Source organism: Delphinapterus leucas, chromosome 1 (assembly GCF_059928025.1).
Source record: "Delphinapterus leucas isolate spDelLeu-1000000601 "Yukka" chromosome 1, BTC_Dleu_Yukka2, whole genome shotgun sequence".
Classification (NCBI taxonomy): Eukaryota; Metazoa; Chordata; class Mammalia; order Artiodactyla; family Monodontidae; genus Delphinapterus; species Delphinapterus leucas.
In genome coordinates this window covers 174,323,798-174,345,904 of record NC_143129.1, presented here as the reverse complement: position 1 = coordinate 174,345,904, position 22,107 = coordinate 174,323,798, and the positions used below count along the sequence as shown (strand labels likewise).

At 37.9% G+C, this 22,107-nt stretch overlaps 1 protein-coding gene across 1 annotated transcript in view; it reads right to left on the bottom strand.

Annotated features, from left to right (window-relative positions):
* Positions 1-22,107, bottom strand: part of EIF4G3 (eukaryotic translation initiation factor 4 gamma 3) — a 366,332-nt gene that overhangs the window by 342,961 nt on the left and 1,264 nt on the right. The window lies entirely within an intron of this gene.

Below are 22,107 nucleotides of genomic sequence, written 5' to 3'. Positions count from 1 at the left end.
AAGAATCCGCCTGCCAATGCAAGGGACACTATCCGCCTGCCAATGTAGGGTTCAATCCCTGGCCCAGAAGATCCCACATGCCTCGGAGCAACTAAGCCCCTGCGCCACAACTACTGAGCCTGCACTCTAGAGCCCGCAAGCCACAACTACTGAGCCCACATGCCACAACTACTGAAACCCACGTGCCTAAAGCCCGAGCTCGGCAACAAGAGAAACCATCGCGATGAGAAGCCCGTGCACTGCAATGAAGAGTAGCCCCCGCTCGACAAACTAGAGAAAGCCCGCGTGCAGCAACGAAGACCCAACGCAACCAAATAAATAAATAAGTTCACGGACATGGTTTCAGGTTCCAAATTGAAACTAACTTTTAAGAAACTACCATTGTCAGAAAGTTAGGTTTAAAAAAAAGAAAGAAAGAAAAGAAACTACCATTGTCAAGTTTTGGTATAATAATAAAGAATATCCACAATTATCTGAGAAAGACATTAAAATACTCCTCTCCCTCCCAGTCTCCTTCCCAAATCTGATCTGAGACCAGATTTTCTTCAAACAAAACACTGTATAGCAGAATGAATGCAGAAGCAGATAGGAGAATCGTTACATTCTTTTAAGCTAGAAATTAAAGAGATTTGGAAAAATATAAAACGCCACTCTTCTCACTAATTTTTGTTTCGTGCGTGTGTGTGTTTTTTGCGGTACGTGGGCCTCTCACTGTTGTGGCCTTTCCCGTTGCGGAGCACAGGCTCCGGACGCGCAGGCTCAGCGGCCATGGCTCACAGGCCTAGCCGCTCCACGGCATGTGGGATCTTCCTGGACCAGGGCACGAACCCGTGTCCCCTGCATCGGCAGGCAGACTCTCAACCACTGCGCCACCAGGGAAGCCCTGATTTTTGTTTTGAAAAAGTTATTTTTCAATTATTTAAGTTAACCTATGCTGGGTTTGTCTTGTTTTTAATTAAGTGAATATTTTTAATTTTTTCATTTTAATATCTAATATAAATATCAACAGATATAGCCCACATAAGAAAAGTTCTCTGAGATTCTCAATAATATTTAATAATGTACAGATTTATTTTAAAAATCTGTACTCTTGAGTTTTTTTTAAAATAACAAAAAAACCCTGAGAACCACTATTTTAAGTCAACGGTTTTCGCTGTGTTTTCTGTGGAAATTCTGCCTCAGTTTCTTGGAATGTAATTTCCAATCTATAGAATTAAAATATAATTAGGAAGTTTTCACTTCTGCAAGAGATTTTTTTGCATCCACTGCTCTAAGAGCTCACATAAATTTACACAAGCCTCTTTCACAATGTATCAGGTAAATCAGCTTATACACTCATTAATAAATTGACTCCTAAATGTTTCCCACTCTTTTCTCATATCTATTTTCTAATTAAATTGGAAGTTTTTCAGGAACAATGTCCATCTTTCATTTTACTTCTTCCACATTCCTCCTACAGTATACAGCAGGCGTTAAATGTGTGCTGCCCCTGTACCAGTGACTTACAACCACTTTCAGAATGTATTATTTTTGTAGGAAAGCTAAAAAGTACATCTCAAGGATTTCTATACAGAAAAGAGCCCTCAATCATTCAAGAAGATTCTAATGGCTCTCTGAACAGTAGTATCACTAATTCTTATAACTATCAAAATATGGCATCCTCCACAATGACCTTTCTTTCGAGGCCATCTGTGAAGGGGCTGAGTTAAAGGATTTCCATGATCCATTCCTACCCTCACATTCTAAGACTTGGATTCTTTTAATTCTCAATCCCAGCATTACATAATGCTGGATACTATGGTTGTTTAGGGGCTGGAAGATGAGTCAGCAGGTGAAGCCATTTGTGAGAAGCAGTTTCATTACATTTCGAACAACAGACAAGCCAGCAAAAGACAGCTGCCATTGTTTACATTGCTGAACATGCTGTTGGGTTTCACAGGCCTATAAAACCACCTATGTTTTGTCAGCAAGCTCCATTTTTCTTAGTCAAGGGCTAAGAAGCATCAGACTTAGTTACCAGCTCCTAAAGCACAGTGAACAATCTCTTTTCTCAAAGCAAAAATAATTTAAGTGCCTAAAAGAGCATTCAAAAACCACTCTCGCAACTAGGAGCATGCCTCTGATAGCAATAACCCAGTTCTCTTCATAGACTACTAATGTTATACATGTTCAGACACAGGAAAAAGTGCTTCCAATAAGAAAAACAAATAAGGGTTGGTTTTTTTTTCTTTTTAATCATATAACATTGTTAACTAAAGCACAATTCAGTGCTTATTTAAAGGAACTGAAAACAAGTGGATAAAATATGAATTACTACTCTTTTTTCAGAGAGTCGGAGAGGCCAAATAACCTGATACTCAATGGAATTACCTTCTGTTCTGGTTCAACTCAGTTTCACTTCTCAGAACCAAAAGTGTTTCACCTTTAAGAATCTTTCTGTCATAAGAAGGATTCCCTCCAAATTTTTCTTTTTTTTAATTATTTTTTTAATTGGACTATAGTTGCTTTACAATATTGTGTTAGTTTATAGTGTACAGCAAAGTGAGTCAGCTATATATATACATATATCCCCTCTTCTTTGGATTTCCTTCTCATTTAGGTTACCAGAGAGCAGTGGGTAGAGTTCCCTATGCTATACAGTAGGTTATCATTAGTTATCTATTTTTTACATAGTATCAATAGTATATATATGCCAATCCCAATTCATCCCACCACCACCCCTTCCCCCTTGGTACCCATATGTTTGTTCTCTACGTCTGTGGTCTGTCTCTATTTCTGCTTTGTAAATAAAATCGTCTATACCAATTTTTTCAGATTCCACATATATGTGTTAATGTACAATTATTTGTTATCCTCTTTCTGACTTACTTCACTCTGTATGACAGTCTCTAGGTCCATCCATGTCTCTACAAATGACCCAATTTCGTTCCTTTTTAGGTTGAGTAATATTCCATTGTATATATATATACCACATCTTCTTTATCCATTCCTCTGTTGAGGGACATTTAGGTTGCTTCCATGTCCTGGCTATTGTAAACAGTGCTGCAATGAACACTGGGGTGCATGTGTCTTCTTGAATTATGGTTTTCCCTGGGTATGCCCAGTAGTGGGATTGCTGGGTCATATATTAATTCCATTTTTAGCTTTTTAAAGAATCTCCATACTGTTCTCCAGAGTGGCTGTATCAATTTACATTCCCACCAACAATGCATGAGGGCTCCCCTTTCTCCACACCCTCTCCAGCATTTGTTTTTTGTAGATTTTTTGATGATGGCCATTCTGACTGGTGTCAGGTAATACCTCATTATAGTTTTGATTTGCATTTCTCTAATAATTAGTGATGTCGGGCAGCTTTTCATGTGTTTGTTGGCCATCTGTATGTCTTCTTTGGAGAAATGTCTACTAAGGTCTTCTGCCCATTTTTTGACTGGGTGGTTTGTTTTTTTAATATTGAGCTGCATGAGCTGTTATATATTTTGGAGATTAAACCTTTGTTCGTGATTTGTTTGCAAACATTTTCTCCCATTCTGAGGGTTGTCTTTTTGTCTTGTTTATAGTTTCCTTTTCTGTTCAAAAGCTTTTACGTTTCATTAGGTCCCATTTGTTTATTTTTGTTTTTATTTCCATTACTCTAGGAGGTGGGTCAAAAAAGACCTTGCTGTGACTTACACTTCACAGCAACACACTTCCTTCAAAGAGTGTTCTTCCTGTGTTTTCCTCCAAGAGTTTTATAATGTCTGGCCTTAATTTAGGTCTTTAATCCATTTTGAGTTTATTTTTGTGTATGGTGTTAGGGAGTGTTTTAATTTCATTCTTTTACATGTAGCTGTCCAGTTTTCCCAGCACCACTTACTGAAGAGGCTGTCTTTTCTCCACTGTATATTCTTGCCTCCTTTATCAAAATAAGGTGACCATGTGTGTGTGGGTTTATCTCTGGGCTTTCTGGCCTGTTCCATTGATCTATATTTCTGTTTTTGTGCCAGTACATTACTGTCTTGATTACTGTAGCTTTGTAGTATAGTCTGAAGTCAGGGAGCCTGATTCCTCCAGCTCCGTTTTTCGTTCTCAAGATTGCTTTGGCTATTCGGGGTCTTTTGTGTTTCCATACAAATTGTGCAATTTTTTGTTCTAGTTCTGTGAAAAATGCCATTGGAAGTTTGACAGGGAGTACACTGAATCTGTAGATTGCTTTGGGTAGTATAGTCATTTTCACAATATTGATTCTTCCAATCCAAGAATCTTCCAATCTCTCCATCTGTTTGTATCATCTTTAATTTCTTTCATCAATGTCTTCTAGTTTTCTACATACAGGTCTTTTGTCTCCTTAGGTAGGTTTATTCCTAGGTATTTTATTCTTTTTGTTGCAGTGGTAAATGGGAGCGTTTCCTTAATTTCTCTTTCAGAGTTTTCATCATTAGTGTATAGGAATGCAAGAGATTTCTGTGCACTAATTTTGCATCCTACTTTACCAATTTCATTGATTAGCTCTAGGAGTATTCTAGTAGCATCTTTAGAATTCTCTATGTATAGTATCATGTCATCTGCAACAGTGACAGCTTTACTCCTTCTTTTCTGATTTGGATTCCTTTTATTTCTTCTTCTTCTCTGATTGCTGTGGCTAAAACTTCCAAAACTATGTTGAATTAACAGTGGTGAGAGTGGACAACGTTGTCTTTTTCCTGATATTAGTGGAAATGGTTTCAGGTTTTCACCATTGAGAACAGTGTTGTCTGTGGATTTGTCATATATGGCCTTTACTATGTTGAGGTAGGTTCCCTCAATGCCCACTCTCTGGAGAACTTTTATCCAAATATATTTTTCAAAGTTGTGATTTCCAATAAAGTACTGGGCTGAGAAACAACTCCTAATTGCTTTCTAGTTTCATATCCATGGCTCATCTGGGCATTACACCTTAATAATTTCCCTTTTCATTTCAAAGGCAGTCAAATTAACCTAATATTTCAAATTCCTAGCTGAACTAACAAGGAGATATAGATATATACAATACATATATATCTATGACAAAAGATGCCCTGTTAGTCAGGAGGTACTTTCACTATTAAGTGTTCCTTTATTTGAGTACCAAGACAATATCCCTTTTAAACTATAAACTTACAAGCTATCCACCATGAATGTGCTACAAACCATGCACCAACTGTAAACAAAGGCTAAAACTTAAATCACAACTACATGTGTTTTTTAAAATATATAAAGTCCAAGTTATCTTTAAATACAGGTTGGTAACAACCATGAATTAACCTAGCTCCAAGTCTCTTAAAAATATCTACACATAATTCATAAATGTGGAAAACTGCAGATAAAAAAGTAAATGAACTGAAAGTCATCCTTAGGAAAAGTATATACAACCTATCTTAAGAGTCCCAAGTAAAAATTATAACTCACGTATCAATCTTGGATTTGAATTATTTACTAAAAATATATAATCTGATCCTCCCGCCTAACAACCTTCCAGAAGGGTCCTTCTAAAACACAAATTGGCCACATCATTCCCCAGCCTACAGCTTCGATTGCTCCTCACTGTCATCTGGGTGAAATCCGTGCTCCTTAGCATGGCTTATATAGCCCTTTTCTGTGGCCTCTGATTATCCACTTCTCCCCTCCAAACTGTTGTTCCAGGAATGATGAACAAGTCATTTCTCACTGTCCTAAGTCTCTGTATGTGCTGATTCATGGCTGAAATACTCTGTCCTACCACTATCTTTCGCATGGCTCATTCATCCTTCCAGATTGTTTAGAAGTATCCCCTTCTCCAGGAAGCTTCTTCCCTCATTCCTCCCAATTCTCTCCCACCCACCCCCTTAAGTGAAGTGACCCCCCTCAGAGCTCTCACGGGTCCTGTGCTTTCTGATTCCTGTTTACTTACCCTCTTACATATCTGCCTCCTGCATTAGGACTGTAAACTTGAGGGCAAAGACTATGACTTATTTCTAACTTCTCTGTGCTTAGCCCAGGAACAGTGCTCAGTAAATATCTACTGAATGACTAAGCTGGGATACATAAACAAGAAAACAGATTTTTTTTTTTTTTTGGCTGTGCTATGTGGCATGCGAGATCTTAGTTCCCTGACCAGGGATCGAACCCATGTCCCCTGCAGTGGAAGCACAGTGTCTTAATCACTGGACTCACTGCCACGGATGTCCCAAAAACAGATTTCTATTTAAAACCTATGGAGAAAGTATCCCATCTCTGCTTTGTTCTACGTTCCTGTGAAACAGCTTGCCAAATCACCAGTTCCCAGCTGGTACAAATACTGGACTAACAAAGCAGTTCCCAACTTGTAAACCAAACTCCTTAGGTACAAAAATTCATCAACCGCAAGCTATTTTCACTATTTCAAAAAGCTTAAGAAATTACACACGAGTCCACAATAACGAGGCAAAAACCAGCTAAGACATCAGCTCCTTTTCTCCTTCTTGAAATGTATCCGTTAAGGGTGGTAACACTGAGTTCATTATGCTATGCTTAATACCTGATTAGTATATAAAATCCTTTATTAAAAATGTAAATTCAAATGAATGATTTCATAATAACTGCAGCCCAGAACCCCAATAACAACAGCTTTTGAGTAGCCAAGGTAGATCATATGTGACTTAAGTATATTTAAAGCTTTTTATTATAAAATATGCCATTATTATAGAGAGTAAGCAAAAGTATAGATTTAAATATAACTACCCAAACCAAAGCCCATCAAGGACTAATTTCAGGCTTGCAAAGAAAGAGAAAGAAATTTCTCTTCAGTCCCCAATCTTCCTTAAATGTAGCAACAATTACTTAAGCAGAGTTTGGAGTTAAATCAAAAGGCTAGGACTTCCCTGGTGGCGCAGTGGTTAAGAATCCGCCTGTGAATGCAGGGCAGCACACGGGTTCAAGCCCTGGTCTGGGAAGACTCCATATGCGCAGAGCAACTAAGCCCGTGTGCCACAACTACTAAGCCTGTGCTCTAGAGCCCGTGAGCTACAACTACTGAGCCCGCGTACCACAACTACTGAAGCCTGTGCATCTAGATCCCGTGCTCCGCAACAAGAGAAGCCACCACAATGAGAAGCCCATGCACCGCAACAAAGAGTAGCCCCCGCTCAACGCAACTAGAGAAAGCCCACGCACAGCAACAAAGACCCAACGTAGCCAAAAATAAATAAATTTATTTTTTTAAAAAAATCAAAAGGCTACCTGTCAAGTATTAAATGTCACTTTCTCCAGCTACTTAAAGCCCAGTGGGAACCTAACCAGGAAAGCATAAAAAGATTGTGCTTTCTTGGTTCTCTTTCCTCTCAGCCACTTCCTTTTTTCTACAGTTTCATCATCTTCATCAAATCACTGGACAATGCATGGACTTAGAACCTTTGCTTTTCTCTTCATGTTCTCCATTATGCTTATATTTTCACATATTTGTATTCCCAGCCCTTTCTGCTCATGTGACCTTCATCTCCCTATTTCCAAACATGTCCAGTTATCTCCATTTGTTAAATGAATAAGACGTTCCATTCATTTCAAATCCAACATGTCCTAAACTGAATTTATCTGCCCACTACCTCAAAATGTGATATAAAATTAAACCCTACATCTTTCTTACTCCATCAATGACAACATAATTTTCCAGTCTCAAAGCCCTGGAGTCAGTTTTAACTTTTTACTTTCTTTTATCAAGGACAGTCAAATCTTTCTTTTATAGCTTTCATGATATGACCATCCTTTACTTTTCACTTCCCTCTAGCCTCAACGAGCTGCAGTAAAACCTTGGAAAACCCTTAATGGAACTAGCATATACTCTCCATGCCTCCTCTCTCTCTCAACCCATTCAGCACAATCTTCACCTTCCGGTAATGACCAAACATGTTAGCAGGTCTTAAGTCCTCAATAAACTTCCACCTGCTACAAGATAAAAGTACAGATTATTAAGCTAAATACCCAAAAGTCTCCAAAACTATCACATGTCCTGCACATTCTATGTTTTCCATTTCAGCCAAGCAGGTCTTCTGACTACCCCAAACATACTATGTACCATTTTCTAACTGCTATAAATGTATCCTCCCTCAATTGTAATTGTCCTGGGACTTCCCTGGTGGTCCAGTGGCTAAGACTCCACGCTCCCAAACCAGGGGGCCTGGGTTCAATCCCTGGTCAGGGAACTAGATCCCACATGCCACAACTAAGAGTTTGCATGCTGCAACTGAAGATCCTGCATGCCGCAACTGAAGACCCCGCACACCGCAACTAGAAGATCCCGCATACGGCAACTAAGACCCAGCACAGCTAGCTAGCTAAATAAATAAATAAACTGCAAATGTCCTTCCCCTTACATCTACCCAAATCTTACTTCCTATTCCTCTAGTTCTCACTGATCTCTCACCTCCATTCAGAGAGCACCTTAAATTTTTAACTGTTTGACTAGAGTACATAAGAGGCAGAGAGCACATTTCAGGTTTCTTTTGTATCTCCTTCAACAGCTAGCAGGTACTATTATTTAATAAAACTTGCTCCTTTGTTCATTTAATAAACAATGATTGTGTGTCTACTAAGCCTCAGGCACTTTTAGCTTAACCTGTGGTATCAAAACAATGACCAATATTTCCCTTCCCTGTTCTACTTCTTATTCTTTTCTCAAGATTCCATTAGTTCTTTCCTTCTCCCTTGAGCATCCTAACCTTACCATAACCTTCCATTCAGTTGAATAGCAACTAAGCTATTTTCACAAATATGTTTCCGGAATACAAAAGAAACATGACCTGCCTCTCCAAATATTCTGAGAAAAATTAGAAAGAGTGACCAGCAGTATGTGTGTGAAGGCTATTTTGCCATCTGACAGTTGGAGGCTTCTCACAGCTGTCCTTACCACTGACACTCATTTTCACACACAGTACTCCTATGAACAGACCAAAGCCTTAATTTCACTAAATGTATGCAGACTTACTTTTTGTACCTAGACTCCGTGATAAATATACGGTTAATTGAAGAAAGGGGGTTGTGATTTTTTTTTTTTTTTTTTTGCGGTACGCAGGCCTCTCACTGCTGTGGCCTCTCCCGTTGCAGAGCACAGGCTCCGGACGCGCAGGCTCAGCGGCCATGGCTCACGGGCCCAGCCACTCCGCAGCATGTGGGATCCTCCCGGACCGGGGCACGAACCCGTGTCCCCTGCATCGGCAGGCGGACTCTCAACCACTGCGCCACCAGGGAAGCCTGGGGTTGTGATTTTTAAAGCGCATATGAACTGTAACTTTTAATGACTAAATTTCTATTTCAGTTAAGGTCCTTCAGGTAAAACAATTCATCAGACTTGGCGTTCAAAATTTAACAACAATAAAAAACAATGTAGGTGGTTTATCCATGGGTTCCACAGGGTTAACTAGAGTACGTCTCTGACCTCAAATCTCATCAAAAGAATTTACTCTTAGGCAGACTCAAAGAATGTGAAATACGTACATCTTCTGACAAAATCAAACTGTTAGATATGAAGTAAAGACACTGGACCTGCAGTTCCCAATACAACCTAAACATAAAAAGCCCTTCAAATTCAAGTCTCTGGGAGCAAAACAAAGCAAAAACAAAACAAAAACCTCTACCCATTTCCTTCTTTTATCTACTCTGCTAACAGAAGAAGGAATACGTTTTAAATCTGACCAAGTTTTAATACAAATTAAAAACGTTGACTCTTGGAGAATTCAGATGCTGGCCAAGCTCAAAAATAAAAAATTAAGTAATCACACATGATATGCTGTGATAACCTAAAACCATACTGAAAATTGGTAAAAATAATAAAAATGAAAAATTAGAACAACAAAAAAACTATGTTTTAATTCTCAAATTGTTTCACAGTAACAAAAGCTTCTTGTACTGTGTCACAAGGTCAAATAAGTCGAGTCACTTCCCTGGACAGAAACCACTAATGCTGTTGCCTTATAAACGCCATCATAAAGTTTAGAAAGCATTTTCTCTTTCATTATCTCAATCATTATCGTAACCCTTTGAAAAGGAGAGGCGTACTATTTTCCTTATTTTACAGATGAGAAAACTAGAACTCAAGGAATCAGGGGATTCACGAGCACATGGCTACCTTCATGTAAGAAAAGGGATATAAGAAAATGTACAGGTATCTACTCATTTGTATAAAAGAAATACAGGAAAGAAACCAGAAATTAAGAGATTGGTTACCTCCAGGTACAGGTGGGAAAGAAGGGGGAAAGAGAAACTGGGTAGCAGAGATAGAAGTAACACTTCTCTGAGTATATCTTTTTTTTTTTTTAATATAACTCAGACTCTTAGAACCAGAGTAATGTTTCACATATCCAAAATAAACAATCAAAACTAAAAGTAGAGGAATAGGGTTAGCAATTCTCAAACTTTTTATGTGTATACTATAATTAGCTGAGTAGATTATAGATAATGAGAGCCAGGTTTCTCATTATCGGAGATATTTAATAAATAAGGAAAAGGGGAATGTTAAAACAAACTGGGTGGCATTGCAGTGGAACTCGAGCTATTAGTATAAACTCGTGGTTTTTAATGTATACACAAATACAGAAATACAGATAATGTGTATACAAGTGGGTTAGTATATATATATATATATTTTGCCTGCCAAAAGGGCCTAGAAGCAATGACATTCCAGTAACACTGAACACACCTCGGCCCAGAGCTTGGTCACTAACACCATTTTCCAATAAAAAGAGTCAGGATTTCTTGGAGAAGTGGCTGATCAGAGCATTGAGGCAAGAAAAATACAGTATGAACCTGAAACATCTTGTGGTGCCAGAAAGTAAAGAAATGCTTTAAAAAAGAAAGGGGGGGGGGCAAAATTCCCTGGCAGTCCAGTGGTTAGGACTCTTTCACTTTCACTGCTAGGGTCCTGGGTTCAATCTCTGGTGGGGGAACTAAGATCCTGCAAGCTGCACAGCGTGGCAAAAAAAAAAAAAAAAAAAACCAGGTTGGTGGCTGGGTAGAAAAACACAGAAGCCAATCTGAAGGAACTCCTAATGGGCAAAGTTGGATTAATCTGAGCAACAGAACAAATAATGATAATACATATCCGTGACTCCGTGATGATATAAATATACAATAGAATAAATTAATAAATGGAGGAGAGATCTTCCTCATAGCAGAATTACAATTAATAAATGTAGAAGGAAAGAGAGAAATAGCCCCAATTATGCAACCACAAACTTAATAAACGTTGCATGTTAAGATCCACCAGTTGCTGAAATTAGTGGGCCAAAGTCTGAGGAGAAACAGTATTTGCAAAGTCTTCCACAAGATACTTATCAACTACAAAGAGAAAGATAGTAACGCCGCAGTAGAATGACCCACCATGCAGACACCAATCTAACCAAGTAATCAAAGTAACCATTACATACGGACATCAGGAATTTCTTAGTATGATACTATCGAACTTCTTGATATGATACACTACGAAAGGATGCATTCTGCTATTCTTACCAAAATTCATAACCTCATTCTGATCATGAGAAAACATCAAATCAACCCAAACTGAGGGACATTCTACAAAATAACTGACTGGTAGTCTTCAAAGGCATCAAGGTCATGAAAGATAAGGAAAGACACAGACTGGAAAAGACTAAAGAAAAATAATAACTAAAAGGATAGTGGAAAAATTGGTAAAAATTCTAATAAGGTCTGTAGTTTAGCTGAAAATACTGTATCAATGGTAATTTCCTGTTCTTGATGATTATACTGGTTATGGAAGATGCTAACAGTAGGGGAAGGAGGTGAGAGACACAAGGGAACTCTTCCTACTATTTTGGCAGGTTTTCTGCAAGTCTAAAATTAGTTCAAATCAAGTTTTGTTTTTTTTTTTAAAGGGAGCTGACAATACCTTGTTCCTACTTAGTTGACGTGCTAATGTCAAAGACTTCTATAATAACTACAAGGTCAAATACAAAATACAAATTGTTGGACCAAAGGATATAAAATGTTTTGCTGCCTCACAAAGCATTTTAGTAACATATCTAGAAATAGCATAAAGATGCCTAATTTTCTAAGCTATATAATGGTTACTAGGTAGGATGACCCTATACTTTACCATCCAAACCAGGACCATTACAGGAGAAAGGGGATCTTCGGTTACCCTACTAGTAGGTCAAAGTAGTTCATGTTATTAAAGATCTCAAATCAGTTTGAGCTGGCATAAACTTGATGCTTAGGCAAGTCATCCTCATCTCCCTTAGCCTCTGAACAAACGCCCCTGAGGGAGGGGGCCAGAAAGTTGGACGGGGAGATCCCCAAAGTAGACTTATGTAATGCGAAAGTAAGCTAATGCATACTTACATGCTTCAATTTTTTAAATATGATTTTTTAAAGGTCAAGAATGAAATCACTGACTTTCCAGAGCAGCATTCAGTTTTCACTGCCTTGCCTAAAATGTACCACATTGAAGTACTCACCCAGTCACAGCATAAAAGGTAATAAGCTAAGGTTAAGTACTCTGCTGTATGCTTTTGAAACAGCAGTCACCTCAGGAAGTTGGACTGGTTCCAAATTCTATTATTTCTGAAAAAGATCAGCAATGTAATATTGAAAGTATCAGCTGAATATGACGTATTAGCCTCAAAGACTCAACAATATTAACAAGGTGTTGATGTCCTTAAAATTCTACATTTAGGTTAATTAAGACCCACTTCCTTTGCATATTTAGTAAGAGCTAAGCTAAAGATATGCATAGTAATTTATAAAACTTAAAAAGTAGACAGACATAATCTTTAAAAATCAGCAACCCCATTCCCACACTGTAATATTTCAAGTCACTGAAGAAGTTTCCTGTGTGTGGAAAATCTTCATCCAAAGCAAATAAACCCTGTTTCTATCAGACTTGAAAGGTTATACAGAGCCTCTTCTTTAATGTGGTCTTTTCCTAAATAGTAAAAAGAATCCTGTTAGAGATTAGCAGTATTTCTCTATTTTGTTTCTTTATAATAATATAAAGAAACATTAGCATAGACTGAGGGTATAACCTAATAAATAAAAAAATCAAATTTAACTTGAAAATTACATAAATGATTTAGGCAGAACTAACATTCTATGTGAAATACAATAACCCAAGAATTTGGAACTTACAATTTCAATTCTTCACAGGACAGCAAAGTAGTCAAATGCCCATACTTTACTTCTTACAAAATTATCACTGCCTAATAGGAATTATCTTAATAATAGAAGCAGGCAAAATCTCTTTTGAATAGTTCTAGGCATTATACAAAAGGAAGAAATGGTCAAAGTCTGTTTATTCAATAAGTCATTAAAAATTAGCACACCTCACTAAATCTCAAACATTTAATGGATTATAAAACCTTACACATAGTTCTGTGATGCCATTCCTACTCTCCTAATCTTTCCTGTTTCTTATTTCAACTTGCACACTTCAACCAAATAAATCTTCAAAACTACTGTTTTCATCACCAGTTTCCCAAAAAAAAAAAGAAAGAAAGAAATGCAATTGATTTTTGACAAAGTGCCAAGACAATTCAATGAGGAAAGAACAGTCTTTTCAACAAATAGCACTGAAACAACTGGATATCCAAATGCAAAATAAACTTGAACCCCCTACTTAACATCATACACAAAAATTAACTCAAAATGGATCAGAGACTTAAATGTACAAGCTAAAATTATAAACTCTTAGAAGTAAACAAAGAAGTAAATCTTCATGACCTTGAATTAGTCAAAGCCTTCTCAGACACAATATGAAAGTGCAAGTGACAAAAGAAAAACATAAATTGGACTTCAGCAAAATTAAAAACTTTTCTGCTTCAGAGGGTGAAAAGTGAAAAGATGACCCACTGAATGGGAAAGAATATTTGCAAATGTTATATCTGAAAAGGGACTTGTATCCAGAATATATAAAGAACTCTTACAACTCAATAATAAAAAGACAACCAAGCTAAAAACTGGGCAAAGGATTTGAGCAGACATTTCTCCAAAGACAAATGGCCAATAAGCCCACAAAAAGATGCACAACATCGTTAGTCATCAAGGAAAAGCAAATCAAAACCACACTGAGATACTACTTCACACCCACTAGAACGGCCTATAATCAAAAAGACATACAATGCCAAGTGTTGGAACATTCATCTTTTGCTGGTAGGAATGTAAAATGGTAGTCACTTTGGAAAACAGTTTGGCAGTTAATCAACATGGAGTTACCTCGTAAAACCCAGCAACTGTACTCTTAGGTATATACTCAAGAGAAATGAAAACATACATCCACACAAAAACATTCATAGCATAATTATTCATAATAGTAAAAAAGTTTAAACCACCCAAACGTCCATCAACAGATGAATGAAAAAAATGTAATACTTGGAATATTCTCCGACAGTTTAAAAAAAAAGGTTCTAAAACACGCTACAGGGCTTCCCTGGTGGCACAGTGGTTGAGAGTCCACCTGCCGATGCAGGGGATGTGGGTTTGTGCCCCGGTCCAGGAAGATCCCACATGCCGCGGAGCGGCTGGGCCTGTGAGCCATGGCCGCTGAGCCTGCGCGTCTGGAGCCTGTGCTCCGCAACGGGAGAGGCCACGGCAGTGAGAGGCCCGCGTACCGCACAACACGCTACAACATAGATGAACCACAAAAAAATTATGCAAAGTGAGAGAAACCACTCACAAAAGACCATATATTGTATTATTCCTATACGAAATGTCCAGAATAGGCAAATCTCTATAGGCTGAAAGTAGATTAGTACTTGCCTAGGGAACTAGCGGGGGGGGGGGGGGGGGACTGGTGAGTCTAATGGGTTTCTTTTGGGAGTGATGAAAATATTCTAAAATTTACTAGGGTGATGGTTGCAGTATTCTGTGAATATACTCAAAACCACTGAACTGTACACTGTAAATGGGTGGCTTGTATGGTGTGCAAATTATATCTCAATAAAGCTGTCCAAAAAAAAAGAGCAATGGTTTTACACAAGTGAGGTCTAACCTCTTCTCTTATTCATTCAAAGTCCTCTAGAATCCAGATCCATTATTTCAGGCCCAAATCTTTGTTCATGCTGATCACCCACTCACCACAATTCATTCCTCTCTGCCAAACCAAACCCTGACTACAGTCTTAAACTCTTCTTTTTAATTTTTTAAAAATTCATCTTTCAGCTCAAATTCTGTTTTTTATACGCTATTTTCTAGGGTCTAGAAAGAGTCAGGAGTCACCCTTTCCTTCTTACATTCCTCCATTCTATCTTTAAGGTTCAGTCCTTTCCATTCTCAATGTAAAAATACTGTATTCTGGCTCAAAACTGGCTGTACTTATTTCTACTGCCACCTAGTTTTCCCCCTTGTTATTCCAAAATTCTGTTTGTTCCCATGCTTCAATCTTATTTCCCTAACTCCACATGAGACCACATATGGTCTTTTCCTCCCTCCTCAATCACTCCATATAATACCAACGTTTGTTGAAAACCAATTAAAGGAATCAAGGCAATATAACACATGCATACAATTCATAACTAGCAAATACCACCCTGGCCACGTCTTTTTTAAGTATGATTGAATATATGGATGAAGATGGATTCAAAGGAATAATTTTTTAAATGTACGTAACTGTAGGGGGGAAAATCTGTGAAGTTAGATCAAGTTTTAATGTCATAAATAATGCAAAACATTATAGGCACAACAAGTCAAAAATGTCTGACTTCTCGATAAAGGTTTCAGCCCTTCTCTTTCTAATGTGCAGTGATAACTTCTGAGCTACAAGCCAAAGGTGAAAGAAGACCTTTCCAAAGAAACAAAAATAGTTCATTCCAAATTGATGAAGAATAAAACTATTCAAAAAGTAGTTTCTGCTGGCAGATAGTTCAGTAACAAAATAAGCAAGATACAAAACTGTATGTAATTTAACCTTAAGTTATGTTACAAAAAAGGGCAGATTTTAAGTCCATTAAAATTAAAGTCCATAGAAAAAAGGACAAGAAATAAACCAAAATGTTAAACAGTGGTTATCTCTATGTGTTAAGATTATGACTGACTTTCTACTTTTCCATATTTAAAAATTTTCTGAATTGATGATGTGTTACTCATAATTATAAAACAAAAATGTTAATAGTTACATTTGACTATAAATGTTTTTTCTCCTTGGCCTTTATACAAATTCTAATCCTCGGTATCTATACTTCAAATGTAACCCAGCCATTTTAGATGGCTATGTAAACTGGGTCAATGCTTATGCCATCTCAAAGGAAATTATGAAACTATTTTCAATTCAATTACACATCAGTGCAAACAATTTAGGGCAGCTTTGAGTGCGAAAAGTGTGTTGTGATGCCATCTCTATTACACCAAAACTTATCTTAAACTGATTCCTCAAAAAAAAAAAACTGATTCCTCGACTCTAACTTAATCAACATTTCATTCAACAAATACTTATAGACTTCCTACTACCTGCCAAGCACTGTTATAGGTGCTAGCAATTCAATAGTGAACAAAAGCGACAAAAATCTCTGCCTTTATGGAGTTTACATTCTCTACAGATAAAATTTAATGTCTCAGAAGAGTCAGGAAACACACACACAGGGCTCAAAAAAGTACAAAACAACTACTAGTTAATAAAGATCATAAAAACTGACAAATTTCAAATGTACTTTAAATAGTTCAAACTATCTCAAATTTCAGTTAAGAGTACAGGAGAGTGAAAAACTTCTGGCTGGCAGCAAGCCAAAGAACTAGGAACCAATTGAGAATTCAGAAGTATCTTGGGATCCTGCAATATTTTATCCATGTAAATCTCACCTGCAGTTTACACATTACTTGAAGTCAGGCGCCTACCTAATAATCAGGAAATACTTCATTTCGTATTATATTAGCTCGAAGTATTATTCCTAAAGTAAAAATAGATTTTCTCATCACAGGAGTTTACTTCAGAACTTGCTTCCCCTCATACCTCATAAATGAACTAACTGGATCATCACCCAGAGCAAGGCAGCATCTGACCATGGTGGCAACCTTATTTTACAGCCTCAAGCCATCCCACCACAGACCACATAGTCTTCACTACTAAAGTCACAGAAGTATTTCAGTCTGTTTGGCTAAATCTAACATTAATAAAACAAAAACCAGAGGTTTCTTCTCATATGAGCAAGCTGCCTTCCCTATGATCCACGTCAGAATGCCTCTAGTATCAGTAAGTCACCACAGAAACGTGTCACTGACCATCAGACAAACTAAGAAACCATTAATAGGTCTCTATAAATCCTTCCCGCCTACTTGCAAGAAAAAAACCTCAAACCATAATCTTCAGAGTTAAAAGCCATTACAATTCAAGAGTATCACTCTGTAAACTATAAACTAGTCTTACCCCTTCGTTTTAGAGAAGGGGAAACTGATGCCCAAAGTAGTTATGTGACTAGTCCAAGATAACACATTAAAATGGAAAAGCCAGGGCTTCCCTGGTGGCGCAGTGGTTGAGAGTCCGCCTGCCGATGCAGGGGACACGGGTTCGTGCCCCGGTCCGGGAAGATCCCACATGCCACGCAGCGGCTGGGCCCGTGAGCCATGGCCGTTGAGCCTGCACGTCCGGAGCCTGTGCTCCACAATGGGAGAGGCCACAACAGTGAGAGGCCCGCATACCGCAAAAAAAAAAAAAAAAAAAAAGGAAAAGCCAAACTTGAATCCAGATTTTTTTTTTTACTCCAAATCAGGTGGACTTCTCAATACACCAAGTAAAATCTATATTTTAAGGCCAGCAGGTACTGCTTTCCGGCCAAAGTCTAATACCAGAAGGGCAGGGGGGTATTATGGGATGAGTGTGAAGCAGACCAGGAAAGGACCAACCACAGAGATCAGATCTGTTACGTATCTTCTCATACTCTGATTCCTCATATTATGATGCAGAAGATATTTTGAATCTACAGCAATTGTGTTTTGATTACCATGTTCTCTGGTACCTCCTTCTAGCTTCTCTGCTCCTGCTAAAAACCTGAAACATGCCTGAAAGCCATTTAGTACTAAATTTCTATGCAGCAGCAACAGCAAAGGAATTGTGAAAAGTCAGCAGGCAGAAGGTGAAAGCTCTGGGTAAACCTTGGGTAATTCTTACTCATCCTTCTAATTTAGCTCAGATTTCTTCTAGGAAGCCCTAATTCCTCCTTCCCCCAGGCTAGGCTCTTATAGCAGAGTTATTGTACTTGCCTCATGGTATTCTGTCCGTTTACCTGTCTGGACCAAGTTCTTTGAGGGCAAAGATTTCAACCCCAGACCTAGCACTGAGTATGGCACACAGTAGGTGCTGGATAAATGAACAATTTTAAAACTTGCCACTTAGATTAAAGCTCCAATACAAATAGCAACCCTATTATGATTTAAAACATGGGTTTCAAACATTTTTTAGCAGACGTTTTGTAAAAATCTTATCAGAAACCCCAATGTGGAAAAGCACCATATCAGTCCTTAGGTAATTTAAATTCTCAGTTTGACAGAAAATACCCACAAGCCTAGGACAGGGAGTAGCAGCAGGATGTGACTGATGTGAGCTGATGTGCCTCAGGCATCTAACTTTCTTCCTTCTTTATCTCCATCTTGCATTGGTCTCCCTCTCTCCCTTGCTAGAAGAGGATGATGAGGATCTGCTCTCCCAAAGCACAGATCCATCTTTGTTGATGGTGGGGCTTAGGAGTAAACAGACTGCTGGCCACTGCGTCAGCTACCGAGTTCTAGTTGCTAGTTATAAAGGAATTTTGCTGGAGGCCTTGCTAACATCTGAACAAGCAGAAACATGCACTGAATCAAATGTGGCAGGCCTATTCCTATGCTTTAAGACTCAATGAGGTAAAGATAACCTACTTGTCTAGCAGTGTGTGGCTATGAGCTAATTAAAACAAGGTGCAGCATCAGTGCATTCTAGATTACTCCAAAGAGCTCCTTTACTTTATACAGACTTCCCCTAGCTATCAAATACGGGAGGGTATCCTTCCTTCCACTTCCACATGCAGACTTGGTAAGAAGTAGCACAGCATACTACAAAGGACATTCATAAGCTTTGGAGCCACGGTCTGAACTGCAGTCCACTACTTACTAGAGAGACAACTGTGGGAATGTTACTTAACTTCTCTGAACTTTAGTTTCCTCATCTGTAAAATACAGACAGTATTTTACAGATGAGGAATATATACAGACTTATTACAGTCCTTGTGAGAATTAAATAAAATCATGTATGTATGGCTCCTAGAATAGTAGGCACTCAATAAATGAACACTATTGTTATTATTCAGATTTAGCTTTGGTAGAGGCAAAAAAGAAGAAAGCAAATATTAGCTTCAGCCTACAAAACTGAGAATCAACACAGAGCTCAAAAAAAGGAAAACTGTAATACCAAAAAAAAAAGGGGAATATTTGCTTTTAATATATGTCATATCTAAGACAAAATAGCTGAGGACACAAGTCATTTTTGGGTCACCACAGGCCTTTACCAAATTTAGTTCCTTTAAAGAACCCACTGCTCTGATTTCTTAACCAAACCAACTCCCCCCAAACAGTAACTAGACTCCCCAGAAGTGTCAGCAGCCCTGAGAGAAATTACACCCTGAAGTCTTTCCATATAAATAGAACACTGTGTATTCATAACAGACTGCAAAATTGTTCTGTTTAAGTCAGAACTACTTGGGGACCTGAATTCAAACTCATTTATCTTTATCTCAAGGGTGAGCAATTTCCATCTAAAGAATTAGGCTTTTAATGGGGACCCAAGAACTCCCTGAAAATGTAAGCAAGATTTTCTATGCATGTACAATTTTCTGTGGAGAGGATCTACAAGCTTTCATCAAAATGTCAAAGTTGTTTGTTACCCAGAAAAGGTTAAGAATCACTACTGAGATTCTTGGAACCTCATACTGGGAAGCTGAGGTGAGCAAATCTCAAGGCAAGTATCCTAAAGTGCCAATTTCATAAACTATTCATACTGGATTATGTTATAAAACTCTAAGCATATTTCTCCCTTGCCATTAGCACTTTTTATATCAGGGTTTATCTTCTTCTTTCATCCCCACCCTCTGCCATGCCCCATCCCTTGCCTCTCAGCAGTCAAAGGCGTCTTTCCATGAAATGGCCTTATGAGCCTGCCACGCCATACCAATGCTTACTTAAGCAGGTTCCGTTTAAATTCAAATTCACTATCATTTCTGATTTGTCACTTGAACCCTAAGTACAAATGAAGGACATCTTGTTACATGAATCTCTAATATTTTTACAAATTTAAAATACTATCTGAACTTATTAAATTAATTCAAACACAACTGCACCCGTATATTTTGAGGAACTGGAGAGTTAATCAAGCCATAGAAAGAGCAACTCCAAATTTGCACTCCAGTCTCAATGCTTCAATGTGTATCAACTTATATACAATGGTTTGTGGTTTGGAAAGTGGTTTCATCAAACAAATACAAATTCCCACACTCAGTCACACTCAGTGTACAAAAGCAGAATTGCTCTATTTCAATCCATTTTTAACCAATTCTCCATTACCATTGATAACATTTCACCATTGGTATGTTCTAATGAAATCTGTAATCTACACTTCATTTACTATACAAGCTTTTAGATTTTAGCAGTTTGTAACCTTTCAATGTGTAAAGCAAAGAGAAGATAATAGAATTGTGAAATACATCAAGAAGAAAATTTAATCTTACTTCGATGACATGAGGCAAAGTAAAAACTTAAAGCCACATAAAACCAAGTATCCTATATTACTACGTACAGGTATAAAAGTTATTTCCACTAGAAATTACATCTTAAATCCCCTTTAACAACTGTTGCAGTAGTAGTAACTACTTTTATGTTGCAACCAACTCACTACTTTTATAAGTCCTTCCTTTGTGAAATGCGCTGAGAAAAAGTACACTTGAAACACTCAAGTCACAGCTCTTTGTGTCCAACTAACACCACCAAATTCACCAAGCACTGTCATATTCAGTACTCAAGTCCTTACTTATCATTCTGTAGTCAAGAACACATAACTATGGACCTCCTTTCATTTAATTTCCAAAACAGCTCCAAGATGCAGGTAAGGAATAATTTACTTGGTGGCGCAGTATAGAAACTTAGAGCCCTAACCAAATATGGGCAATCAAGACCAGAAAAAAAAAAAACTGAAATTAAAAAGGAATTTAAACTCACAAAGCATTAAGTCAAGATATGTTTAAGAGATCCAGCAGTGAATTCCACCTTGAAGTAGGCATATCAGCCAAACTTCTTCCCCCAGAGTAAAGCAACTAGGGATACTGATCAAAACTAACCAGGTTTTCGAGGAGCAACAAACACTTAGGAATCCCTAACCATTCTCATTGGTGAACAATTCTTAATTGAACAGAATCTTGCAGTTCAACCTTATGAAATCAGTACACACATGACACTGGAATGGAATTTATCTTACTCTGCGCCACCACTGCTTGGATTGAAAAAATGTGGACTAACAATATTCAAAGAACAGAGAAAATGGCACTTGACAGAAACCAAAACGATGACCTGGAATGACTCTAGAAGGGAGATACCTTCCCCTTCTCAAAGCAATGGACACAGACAAGAATCAAACTACAGACTGTGAAATAATCTGTGGACCTCACAGCAGTTAGCTTCTCACTTGCTCAAATACCCTACTCTCTCTAAAAGTCAAACACACGATGACACAAATACAAAAACACATCTAACATCCAATGATTATTTATTGATTTACAGAAATACAACGGATTGGGGGGAGGGATGGACGATGAAATGTTATTCTAAGGTAGCTAATAATGCCTTTCTAAGTCTCCGTGAAATTCATGAACTCAATGTTTTACCTTCACCGGCTGGTTTTTAACTAAAATACCTCGTCACCAAGTCTTTTTAATCAAAGCTGTCCAAAAATTCTACAATCAAGCAAATAACATGAAATTAAGACACATTCAATACTAGACTCTCCTTCAGGGTCCCTGGTACCCTCTGGACATCAGGCCTATGAAGAGTAACTGAAAGCCCTTTAAAAATATTCAGCATAACACAAGCCTTCCAAGAAGTGAGACTTTTGGGGGTGATGGGTAATGTCTGTTAATTTCCTCTTCCTTTAAAAAGGTCAAACGCAGGGAAGCGTCCGGTTTAACATTTCCTCCCTAGATCGCGTTC